The following is a 13,911-nucleotide window of genomic DNA, read 5'->3' on the forward strand; positions in this document are numbered from 1 at the left end:
TCCCCCTTCCTCTAGGTCTTTATCTGCAGGTCGGGACCCTCCTAAGAACACAAGAATGAGCCTGCAATCCTTCCTAAATAACTTTTGGGGGCTTAAAATCCTGGGTGTAGCTACAATCATGTGAAACTCCCCCTAATGACAGCTAGAGGATTTGGGTGTGTATTCAATTCTCTGAGTCTATGACCCTACATCTGGGATGCTGTGGGGTGCTTGCAACCTAGAGACAGCAGGTGTTTTCCAGGCGCGTTGGCGTGTTATGGCACTGGGATTCAAGTGAGGATGAACATCTAAGATGAGAGCTGGAGTGAGCCACGATTTGTAACCATGCAGATCTGAGCAGCAGCGACCATGCAGGCTTTCCTCCTTGCCTGCAGCTTGCATCTGAGATCCTAATAAGGGAGGATCACTGGAAAGTATTACCATTATTTTTAGCTTTTCTAAGGGAGGGAGGAGTTTTCGAAAGGACAAAATGGAAAGGAATTTAGGGCAAGGGTGTGTGTAGGTGGGGAGGTGGTGTGGAAGGAGGCGAGAAGATGAGTAGAAATGAGACTTTCAGGACAGATAAGCAGCTTCCTTCTCCTTCCTTAATAGATGATCACAGCCAGGCTTCCAGGGTTATAAAACAACACCAAGGTCTTCAGGTCCAGGTATGTAGAGACAAAGGAGTCTTCGCAAGGAAACCATTTTTCTAAGAGCATGGCAAATACGCATTCCATGTTGTGGGATTTTTTTTCAACTTCCTTTCTTGAAACATAGCTGATGAGGCCACTAATAGAAGCTTCTTGGAAAAGAGTTTCATAATTCACGTTTGATTTGAAGGCAGCTTTAACTTTCTTATTACCCCCCAAAATGTCCTCTTTGGTCTTACAGCGATCATGAATGTTCCAGATTAATAGGAGATGAATGAATTCTCCTTAAATGACCTTACTATGTTCAAGTAGCAAAGTGGAGGTTTGAGTCCAGTGACTTCTGGGGAGACAGTTGTATGGGCTAAGAACACATAACATTTTGAGGAAGGATTTCTTGTCTTTTTTTTTTTTGGCAATAGAAAGTAAAAAGTCTCCTGAGCTGAAAAGGCCACAGCATGTATTCTTCAATTCAGGGGCCTGGTAATCACTGGAACCACAAGTTCAAATGCCATCTAGACCATAAGGACTCTTATAAAACACAAACCACTTCATCATCAACAAACCTATTTGCCTACTAGAACTTTTAAAGCAAGGCTGCAAACTATTCAAGTACACAACCTTGTGGGGTGGTTGACATGGACCGAGAGCTAACAAGAGAACACTGGAATTAGCTTCTCAGTTTCAAAATAGGACCTAAAGGAGTTTGCGCTATAGGAGAAGAGTTGCTGCATTTTGTTTAATGGAACTAAATTTGTGCCCATTTAAATCATGAGCAGGTGGCACTTGGTAGCAAAGAAAGCCTGAAAATATTCACATTTAGTGAATGCAGTTGTATGTATAATTAGCTGAGATTTATTTTAAAGTACTCTAATCTTTTGTACTCTTTTCTACAATTCAAACTGGTGAGAAATAGAGAGCAGCTTTTGAATTTATTATGAAAGCACAGCTATCATATTAGCTGTTAAGAAATAAAAAATGGGGAGGGTGTCGGAAAAGTCTCTAATAATATGTACATTAGGAACAGACCAAAGCAAAGGGCTTTCTTTCTTTCAGAGTAGTGAGTCTGCTGCTGTTCCTGAGAAATGAGTGAGCTGCACAGGACCAGCCAGTAGGAGGGCGATGGGAAGAATCAAGGTGTGCATTTTAGAAGCAGAAGGTTTTTTCATGGAAAATTCCAAACATGTACCAAAGACTCACAATAGAACACCAAATATCCATTACTCAGCATCAACAATGACAAATCACGGCCGATTGTGTCTTCAAGCAAATCCCAGAACTGTAATTTCATCCCTAAGTATTTCATTAGGAACCATAGAATTTTTTAAGCTCCCTCATTTTCCTGAGGTCCTGAGAAGTCAAATGACCCAGGGCCACCGTGTCCAACTGTGATGAGGCAGGGCTGGAGCCCAGTCTTGTCACCTGGGGCCAGGTGTGCTCTCCTTCAAGCCCCACCCCCAACTCCCATCTCTCTTGTACTTACCACTCCCTTCAGACGTTTTTAACTGGACCCTGAGCCATAAAATTAACACAGAAAATGAGCATGACATTGGCTGGAAATCAGGAAATCCTGAATTTTAATCTCAGCTTTGCCATTTTTCTGAGCCTTAATTGTCCCAACTATAAGTAGAGATATGAAATTGCTACTACAAGATATAATTACTTCTGACATACTTATAAAAAGGGTTGACTTTCAACTTGTAACAGTTATGTTTAAGGTATTTTCATGGAGTTTCGTAAAAGCTGTTAGAAGCCATAAAGCTTAGACTATGAGATGACTTCTGTGAGGTGAGATCTCCTATGTTAATGAGTGGTAGGGAGGCATACATAGTTATTATGTAACTGTACCCTGAGAGTATTGCCACGACAAGTTTATTTATTTTTCACATAAAAATTAGAACCAACTATTTCGACATGCTGAAATGGAAGTTTCTATGAAAAACAAATGTTTCATATAATATAAATCAACATTTCCCAAGGAGGAAAAAGGCAGGCCCTCCCCTTGGGGAAGTTCTAGCATCTTTCAGAGAAAGAACAGGCAAGCCCAAGGAAAGTGGGAAAAGGAAAAAGAAACATTCCCTCTCTTTGTTGTGGACTTGCCAAATCCCTGACCGAAGTGGACTTACAACAGAACTGCAAATATTCTCACGAAAGTGTCCAAGCCTGGAAAAATAAGAAGCAAATAAAAGGTTTTGCCTAACAGACGGAAATATACTGTTCAATTGCACTCCTTTTCCTTCCAAATGCACATAAAGATACAGTATTCGGGGAGGTGATGGCAATGAGACAATTAGAATGTTTCAGAAATCCCATTCTAAACCAACCCCAAACCCTGAGATTTGGCTTTCAATGCACCTGCTTTCAAAGGTCAAACCAGAGGAAATCTTGTCATTTTTAACATCCACCGCCAGCAAATGCCTACCATGTGGAGTCTCACCACAAGACCCAAGCTGTGCACCAGGCGTCAGAGAGAAGCGGTGGTGTGTGTGGATGGTCTACCTGCCTGTGTTAGTTTCCTGGGGTTGCAATAACACAGTACCACAGACTGGGGGGCTTCAACAATAGAAATGCATTGTCTTACAGTCCTGGAGGCTAGAAATCCGAGATCAAGGTGTCTGCAGGGCTGGTTCCTTCTAGGAGGTGCAAAGGAGAATCTGTTCCATGCCCCTCTCCCAGCTTCTGGTGGCTTTCCGGATATCTTTGGTGTTTCTTGGCTTTGGGCAGCATAACTCCAGTCTTTACATGGTAATAGCCTCAGAGGGAGGCTATCTCTGAGCCCAAGTTTCCCCTTTTTACAAGGAGATCAGTCATATCAGATTAGAGCCCACTCTAATAACCTCATCTGAACTTGGTCATATGCAAAATCTCCTTCCAAATAAAGCCATTGTTCATGGACACTGGGAGGTTTGGTGGGGGGCACAGTTTAACACAGATACCTCCTCATCCTCACCTACAGGCATGTGTTGAGTAGTGATGGGCTATGCTCTGAGAAATGCATCTTCAGGCGATTCTGTTGTGTGAACATCGTAGAGTCTACTCACACAAACCTAGATGGGACAGCCTACTACACATCTAGGCTACATGGTACAATGTATTGCTTCCCGGCTACAAACCTACACTGCATGATACTGCACTGAATACTGCAGGCAAATGTATTACAATGGTAAGTATTTTTGCATTCAAACATACCTAAATATAGAAAAGATACAGTCAAAATGAAGCATAAAAGATAAAATATGGTACACCTGTATAGGGCACTTCCCATGAATGGAGCTTGCAGGATTGGAAGTTGCTCTGGGTGAGTCAGTGAGTGGGTGGTGAGCCAATGTGAAGGCCTAGGACATTACTGTACACTACTGCAGACTTTATAAACACTGTATACACTTAGGCTGCACCAAATTTATTTCTGAAATTTCTTTCTTCAATAATAAATTAAACTTAGCTTACTGTAACTTTTTTACTTTATAAACACATTATTTAAAACTTTTCGACTCTTGTAATAATACTTAGCTTAAAACATCATCCACTTTAAAGTTGTACAAAAATATTTTCTTCTTTTATATCTTTATTCAATAAACATTTTTCTATTTTCATTTTTTAAAAATTTTAAACATTTAAAAAAAAAATACTAAGGCAGGAGCAGTGGTGCACACCTGTAATCCCAGCACTTTGGGAGGTCGAGGCGGGTGGATTGCTTGAGGCCAGGAGTTTGAGACCAGCCTGACCAACAGAGTAAAACTCCGTCTCTGCTAAAAATACAAAAATTAGCCGGCGTGGTGGTGCATGCCTGTAATCCCAGCTACTCAGGAGGCTGAGGCAGGAGAATCGCTTGAACCCAGGAGGCAGAGGTTGCAGTGAGCAGAGATTGCACCACTGCACTCCAGCCTGGGCGACAAAGTAAGGCTGTCTCAATAAATAAATAAATACATAAATAGCAAATAGAATAAAATACTAAGAAACAAACACGCATTAGTCTAGGCCTATACAGGGTCAGGATCATTCATATCACCCCTACCTCCACATCTTGTCCCAGTGAGAGGTCTTCAGGGCAATAACACACATGGACCTGTCATCTCCTATGACAACAGTGCCTTCTTCTTAAACATCTATGGAAGGACCTGCCTGAAGTTGGTTTGCAGTTAACTTTTTTTTTTAAATAAGTAGAAGAAATACAGTCTAAAACAATGATCAAAAGTATAGTATAGTAAGTGCATAAACCAATAACAGTTGTTTATTACCATTATCAAGCATTATGTGCTGTACCGAATTGCATGTGCTCTACTCTTACATGACTGGCAGCACAGTGGGGTTGCAGCATCACAGCAAACATATGAGTAATGAGTTGCACCAGGACGTTACAATGGCTACAACATTACTAGGCTATAAAAATTCTTCAGCTTCATTATAATCTTATGGGACTATCATGACATATGTGACCCACTGTTGACCCAAATGTCGTTATGCGGCACATGGCTGTAAAAAGCCATAAGTGAGGGAAGCGGAACCAGCTCCCATATAGGTGTCTGTTGTCCCACAGAGGATACCACCGATGCCCCAGGTTGTCCACTACTGCTTAAAGGGCACATTCAAGAATAGGCATGCTGGCCAGGTGCAGTGGCTTACGCCTGTAATCCCAGCACTTTGGGAGGCAGAGGTGGGCGGATCACCTGAGGCTGGGAGTTCGAGACCAGCCTGACCAACATGGTGAAACCCCGTCTCTACTAAAAATGCAAAATTAGCAGGGCATGGAGGTGCATGCCTGTAATCCCAGCTACTCAGGAGGCTCAGGCAGTAGAATAACTTGAACTCAGGAGCAGAGGTTGTGGTGAGCCGAGATCGCACCATTGCACTCCAGCCTGGGCAACAAGAGCGAAACTCTGTCTCAAAAAAAAAAAAAAAAAAGGAATAGGCATGCCATTCTCACTCATAAGTGGGAGGTGAACAATGAGAACACATGGACACAGGAAGGGGAACAACACACACCGGGGTCTGTTGGGGACTGGGGTGGGGAGGGGAGGGAACCTAGATGACAGGTTAATAGGTGCAGCAAACCACCAGAACACAGGTATACCTATGCAACAGACCTGCATGTTCTACATATGTATCCCAGAACTTAAAGTAAAATAAATAAACAAAATAGAAAAAAAAAAAGAATAGGCATGCAATGCTTATGGACACACCCTAGCAAGTGGTCACTGGTTTTACATGGATACCAAGGCTTCCCTCTTGCCTTCCCTCCTGCACCCTCTCAGCTCTGGTCATGTGGCTATCACACAATCTGCATGTCAACATAGCCTCTTCCAACCACATGCTCCTGTCAACTTTCCATCCTCTTCTGCATATTCAGCCCACATTTGTTCCTCCTTCTTTCATCCCTTGTATATTTGGGACAATCTGAGAGGGTATCCTAGAAAAGGGAATCCAAATACATTTTGATCTATTTCTACAGTAGGCATAATTATTAGGCCATAAGTGAGACCATGATGGTTACTGTTGACTATGCTCTTCTGTAGTTTTAAAAGTGCCTTTCATGTATAATAGTTGCAGAATATAATTACTTAACAACCCTAATAAATAGTAACATCATTATTCCCAATTTATAGAAAAGAAACTGAAGCTCAAAAAGGTTAGGTAAGTCAGCCACGGACACACAGCTAAGAAATCACAGAGCCAAAATACTCATCTCTTCGAATGTCAAGTTCTATACATTTTTTGCAACATATAATATGACACAGTCTGTATTAGATTATCAAAAAGGATTAAGTTTTTTCTTGACTATAAGCCATGTGGTAGCAATAATATCACCTCATGTTTGTATTCCATATTTGAAAACATTTTCCAAAATGTTTTAACTTTAGGTCTTATTTTTCCTTATAAAAATCAAGTGAGTTACTCCTAGCCCCATTTTACAGATGATAAATTAAGGCAGAGGTTATGCAACTTGCCTAAATAAACTAATGAGTTGACAGTGGACCTGAAGTTAGAATCACTGCATCCTAATTCAAAAACTAGTATGGCTTTTCAGAGGGGATAATTCAACCTAACATCCTTGGAGACATAACACTGGAGATAAAATAACATAAATGAAGAATAAAAAGAAAAATCTTGGATAAGTTCCTACATATTTTACTGCAGGAAGAAGCCACATGTATTTCTGTGATGGGTTTGCAGAACGGATCCCAGCGCTGTGAAGGAGGCCAGTCTAGACGGGCTCCCATATCCCTTAGAACACATAAAGGAAGCTATTCTAGGCAAGTCATTCAAGACTTGTGATTGGTGAAAACAGAGAATATATTTTCTAATTCATGACAGGCCCCAACATTCCCTTTGGTCTTTCACGATCTGAATTCATGAAAGAAAGATTCCAGAAGGAAGTGGAATCTGAGCTAATGCTAAAGAAATAAACAGCTTGAGAAAAAGTGGGAAGAAACGTGTGCTAATATGTTCAAGAGACCATTGCGGTTGGAGGTGTGTGTGTGTGGGGAGACAGAAGTGGGAGAGGAGGAAAGAAGAGGTTACATGGTGGAGGGTGTCAAAGGTCTTGCTGAGTAATTTGAGTTGATTCTGTGAAATCTGAGGGACTTCTGAAGATTTCCGAGCAGGGGAATGCTTTCATTAGATATGTACTATGTCTACTGCTTCTAAGTGAGTGACTCTGAAATCCACAAGTCGAGCCCTGACCTCTCTTTCCAAGATGCAGATCTGTTTTTCTGAATGCCTGCTGCACGTCTCTACACAGCTATCCTGCTGTGGCACTTCCAGCTGGGCATGTTAGATCTCTACAGTCCCTAATGGTCTGTGATTCTAGCAGAAGTTACGAGTCTGAAAATTTGACATTTCCCTTGAAAACACTGAAAATAAGGAATAGAAAAGTCATATTCAAGAGGAAGAGCAAAAAGAGGAGCATCTTTAAATCGAAAAATCAAGTCTATGTTAGTCATTTCTCTCTGGCTGTGCTCGGGCTGTGAAACTGCAAGATGCACCTGTGTGCGTATAGGACGGTGGACGTGTGCATAGGTGGATATGCGTCGTGGGAGGACACAGGAGGTACTGCTAAGGCACTCTCCAAGGACACATGCCCTCAATGACAACCCAGAATGGTTTTCTTGCCACTCAAAGATGCTACTCACACGTGGAGAGGCTGGCTCTAGAAACAATTAAAGTCCAGAATAAGGATCCTAAATTGCTCAATATTTTAAACATTCTATGCCACTGTACCCAACTCACACTTGTCTTTCTAACCAGCTCACTCTATGTCGAATGAGCAAGTCATCCCTAAATCCTTATGAAGCCATGTAGTGGGGAGTGTCCCCCATAAAGACAGGTGAAGAACTCCAAGATACTCCTTTAACAGGAGTAAAGGTATTTTTCTATTAAAATGTCCTTCTGCTGCTTCAAAAGAAACAATATTGTGCACAACGTTACATTAGCAGAGAGAAGAGGAAGCAGCACCTTCATTCACACAGTGTGTTTTGAATAAGGTATAATTTTTCAGGTAGAGAAATTTCTCTTCTCTTTTCTGGACATAGCTTCCAACAGCAAAAATTAGAAGTGTAGGTGGGTTGCCACTCCACTCACTAAATTTATAAAAGATACTCAAAGATACTCACACTTTTCACAAGTCTACCCCCATCTGCCCACATCCAGCATCTATCTTCGCTGTGACAGAAATAATTACTATCCGCTGTACAGCCTTGACTGGCGGAGCTGGCCAGAACATTGCCTTACGGGGGTGTATCACCTTGAAGTCTGTTTACCTGCTGGTCCATGTCAATGATGTTCAGCAGCACTCTGCGCTTCCACATCTGTTTAACTTCCACTCACACTCATACTAAATTCTATTCCAGAGCAACGTGGCTGGGCCTCTTCTGTCTAAGGATGTGGCTGCTCCACGTATTTCCGATGACAGAATAGCAAATCATTAAAACCCCAGAGAACCAAAGGGCTTCGACTTCAGGAGACCTCCTTGTGGGCAATCACACAGATATCATGACTTTCCAATCTTTTCGGAGGTGTTGTTCAAATTCCGCTTTCGTTCAGGCTATTCACCTCTAGGAGGTGGCCTCTCTACGTGGCTACCCTGCCATGGCCCTTCCAGCTGGCCATTGGCAGCGCCAGGACACAGCATAAAGAAAACTGTGGTTTGGGTCTTATAAGATCACTGACAGCCAAGCATACATTCCAAATACTGTATGACTCAAAGGCTATCTCGAACACTTATTACAAATGTGTAATACTCCATTTTTCCTTCTAGATTAAAGACTATCCCTTTCATGGCATTATTTCACCCCAAACCTCTCTAAGGTAGATCTTGCTCCTGTCCGGGTTCAGGAAACCCTTGACCCTCATGGAAGTCCTGCATGGCCTTGCAAGTGAGGGTCAGTTGTCACTCCAGGATGCTTCCACCATACTTTGTATTTCCATCTCACAGTACCTTTCTCAGTGCACGGTAATTGACTAGATATGTTCTATCCACTCTCCTATAATAACTATAATGTAGTGCCATGTGGGTAGGGGCCATTTTTATCTTGTCTACCTTAGTATCTTCAGAACTTAGCACTCTGCTTGGTACATGGCAGACTCTCAAAAATATCAGTTGACAGACTGATTGAAAATAGAATCCGTGGTTCTGAATAATGGCTATTTACTCACCCCAGTCCAGCATGCGTACCACTGTCTGTTACCCCATGGGCCCTCACCATGGCCCTCAACAGCCCATGGCCACAGCTATTGCCTGGGACTGACCATCCCTACTAGGAATGTGTCACGCCCCTAAATGAGACTGTGAGTTTTCTCTGCTTAAAGACAATCAGAAACCAAAAGCTATTATAGCTTTCTCCTTCCAGAGATCCAAGGGGCCTCAAAAAATCTTAAAATAGGGAAAGCTTTGAAAGGCAGTATAGGCAAAGCCTAAAGCATTTAGGGGTGGGAACAGTTATCCCTTTGTACATAAACATCTTTGAAGGACAGGGCAGCATTGTGAGTCTCCATTTTCATGGAGTGCTAGGCTAGCATATTTTAAAGAAGAAGATATCTTTTATGACACAGATACTTGCACCATAAATTGTAAGTAGATTAGGATATGTCTATGCCACAACACACAATCATTTAAGATGATGTAATTGAGGGACAAAAATAATTTGGGGGCTAAAATGATCAACTCCACACAAGAATAATCTACTAATGGTATAACAAGCGATTCATGGAAAAGACGATCCTGGCAAAACAATAACTTTTGTTCAAGGCCATCAAGAGGTTTTCCCTGAAAATCTACTATGTGTTTAGCCCTGTGCTAAGATTTGTGGAAAATATAGAAGAAATCATTACCCTGGGCCAGAGCTCATTTCCTCCCCAATCTCTAAACCCACCCGAGAGACATTACTGTCACATTTCCAAAATGCAAATGAAATGCTGTCCCTCATGTCTACAGCTTTTTTATTTTTTGAGATGGAGTTTGGTTCTTGTCTCCCAGGCTGGAGTGTAATGGTGCGGTCTTGGCTCACTGCAACCTCCAGCTCCCAGGTTCAAGCAATTCTCCTGCCTCCGCCTCCTGAGTAGCTGAGATTACAGGCACCTGCCACCACGCCCGGCTAATTTTTTTGTATTTTTAATAGAGATGGGGTTTCACCATGTTGGCCAGGCTACTCTCGAACTCCTGACCTCAGGTGATGCACCCACCTTAGCGTCCCAAAGTGCTGGGATTACAGGCACATGCCACCACGCCCGGCTAATTTTTTTGTATTTTTAGTAGAGATAGGGTTTCACCATGTTGGCTAGGCTGGTCTCGAACTCCTGACCTCAGGTGATGCACCCCCCTCAGCCTCCCAAAGTGCTGGGATTACAAGCATGAGCCACTATGCCTGGCCATGTCTACAGCCTTTAACGACTCTCCATCATCATGACTATAGTCTGAACAGGATACACGAGGCCCCACTCAATCCCACGCTGGCTCATCTGTCCTGTCTCAATGAGTGAAACTCCCCATCTCGTACCCTGGGACTCACCCATGCTCTACTACAGTTCCCTGGGTTTCAAAGATTCCTCCACACCCATGCCTTTGAAAATGCTGCCCTTCTATGCTTAGAAGCACTTCCCAAGAACATGCTTCCTGTTTATTGTACATAATCCATCTCAACCATCATCTCGGAGGTCTTTCCTACAAACACGCCTTCATCCTTGGTCCTGATGTGATACTCTTTCCATCCCTTGCTTCCTGTGCTCCACTTACAAACACTGCCTGAGCAACTGCTCTCTACAAGCCCCATGCGAGGTGCTAGATGTACAACATCTCATAAGTACATACAAAAGCCGTGAACTGTAGGCATTACTTGCAGATGACAAACTAGGCTCAGAAAAGTTCAGTAGCTTGGTCAAGTTCACACAGCCAGTGAGCTCCATGCTTTTGGCTCTGAGGCCCTGGTTGGCCTCTCCTAAACACACCACCTAACAATGCTACCATATGTCAAACTCAACACTAAGGCAGACTCGCCTAAGACACCCACCCAGAGCCCAGTGGTTCCTACAATCGGAAAATCACATAAAAGAAAGTTTTGACTTGAGACCGGCTGTCAAATAGACACCTCTGCAGGCCAGGGGTGTGTGTGTCTAAAACCAACTGGGTGGCCACATTGTTCTGCAGTCTGTTTGCCTTCCAGTGCTTTCTTTCCTGCCTGTCATGCAGATAATTGTGTAGTGTGTCCCAAGCAACAGGACACATCAGTTTCTCTAATTTATGGAGTCAGCCTAAACTCCTTTTGTTTATGACCACAACACACTAACTCTGTATGTTAGATGTTTCCAACAAGCATCAAAGCCTCAATTGTTACTGTCTTTTGTTTTGTTTTCCAGTTCTGCTAATGCAAGGGACAGCCTGTCCTGGTATTTATTACTAGAGTAATGTCAGGTTTGGGGTTAGCTCATAAAATACCTCTCCAGTTTGGCTTTCTTTGCAAGAGATCAAAACATTCTTTTTTCTTTAATGGCACCATCAAAAAGAATCAACATATAAACATGTTTCAATAGGCATTCTTTTTCCTCTTGTGGTTTCTCAGTATTTGGAACTCTGTATTATTATCTTTTGCTTACAAATGATAAAATATTTCACTATTTTCTTGCAAGCCTTTTCGGAGACTCTTTATCATTTTGGTTGACAATTAGTGTTTTGTGTCATTTTTTGGTAATAATATTTTGGGGAAAAAAAACTACCCTAGTAATATTTGGTTTATCAGGTGACTTGATTTGGGGGGACGCTGAGGAAAATGAGGTATACTTTTATCTCGTTTCTTCCATCCCATTCTTCCACCTTTCTTCCTTTTCTCTCTTAGCAAAAGCCTTTACTACATATTCCTATAGCTTCTTAGTCTTTTTACTTCGTTGGCAAAAGAAAAATAGCATGAGATTAAAATACAATTGCTGCCTTCTTCCTTTATAGCACAGACTTCCCACTCATAAACTCCTGTCAATGCTGGTAAGAAAAATCAGACTACTATTTTATCACTGCGGGAGAAGTAACACAGCATACTTTACCTTTCTGCAAATAATTCCGTCAGATTCATCATTTCCAAAACGTTTTCTACTCATTATAAAAGCCCTACAAACGCCAAATGGACAATAAACAGGCTCCACCCCAAAGGCAGGCTCACTGTTAATGGGGGAACATGAGAAGCATCCCATTAAAAATAGGAACAACATGAGGATGTCTACCATCATCTCTGTTATTTAACACTGATCTGTTAAACTTAGCCAATTTAACTGCATAAGAGAAATAAATAAGGGATATAAAAATTATAACAGGTAGTAAAATTGTTATTATTTATAAATGCTATGATCTGAGCAAGTCAATTGAACAACTTATTAATTAGAGAATTCTGTAGGGTAACTGAAACAAAAGAATATACAAAAATCAATAACCTTCCTAAAGGACAACCAGTAAAAAGGTATCCCACATTTAAATAGCAACAAAAATATAAAATGCCTAGGGATAAACTGAAGGAGGCCTATATGCAAGATCTACATAAAGGGGGCTGGGCACAGTGGCTCAGGCCTATTATTCCAGCACTTTGGGAGGGCGAGGTGGGCAGATCACTTGAGGTCAGGAGTTCGAGACCAGCCTAGCCAAACATGGTAAAACGCCGTCTCTACTAAAAATACAAAAAAATTAGCCAGGTGTGGTGGCAGACACCTGTAGTCCCAGTTACTGGGGAGGCTAAGGCACAAGAATCGCTTGAACCTGGGAGCCAGAGGTTGCAATGAGCCAAGATTGCGCCATTGCAGTTTAGCCTGGGAAACAGAGTGAAACTCCATTTCAAAAAAAAAAAAAAAACAAATCTACATAAAGAAGAATGTTAAATACTACTGAGGGACAGAGGAGGAGACAGGAACAACTGCAAAGGTCTATCTTCTTCTTGAATAGAAAGTCAATATCAAGAGAATAATTCTTTCTATATTTATCTATAAACTTATATGATGTCAAAAATACAAATTAGAAAGCTAATTCTGAAGTTCCTATGGAAAAATAAACAGGAAAGAATGGCCATAACAATGATATAAAAAGAAATAAGAAAAGAATACCATACCAGATATTAAAAATATTATAAAGCCTTAGAAAGTAAAACAGTGTGCATGGGCACAGGAATACTTAGCAAGGTCAACAGCAAAGAGGTCGATCCAAATGAATACTGGACTTCAGTGAATGATATGGGTGTCACTGCACTTTAGTGGGAGGAAGGACTTCCAATAATTGGATGGCCACCTAAAAAAATATAGATCCCTAATTCACATCCTGCACTAAAATAAATCCCACGGTGACCAAAGATTTGAACGTAAAAAATGAAAGCATAAAAATATGAGAAAGAACCTTGAAAACATTATGCTAAGTGGAAAAGTCAGTTGTGTAAGGCCACACATTATATGGTTCCATTTATATGAGATGTCTAGGACAGGCAAATCCATAGAGATAAAACATAGATTAAGTGGATACCAGGGGCCAGAAGGTAGAGGAAATGGGGGAGTGAGTGCTTAATGGGTAAAGGTTTTCTTTTTGGGGTAATGAAAATGTAAAATTAGGTTTTGATGATGATTGTATAATTCTATGAATAGATTTAAAACCCATGTATTAAAAGACTGAATTGTGGCTGGGCACAGTGGCTCACACCTGTAATCCCAGCACTTTAGAAGGCTAAGGCAGGAGGCTGCTTGAGCCCAGGAGTTCCAGGTTGCAGTGAGCTGTGACTGCACCACTGCACTCCAGCCTGGGTGACAGAGTGAGATCCTGTGTCAAAAAAAA

The sequence above is a fragment of the Pan paniscus genome, chromosome 5 (assembly GCF_029289425.2).
Source record: "Pan paniscus chromosome 5, NHGRI_mPanPan1-v2.0_pri, whole genome shotgun sequence".
NCBI classification, from domain to species: Eukaryota; Metazoa; Chordata; class Mammalia; order Primates; family Hominidae; genus Pan; species Pan paniscus.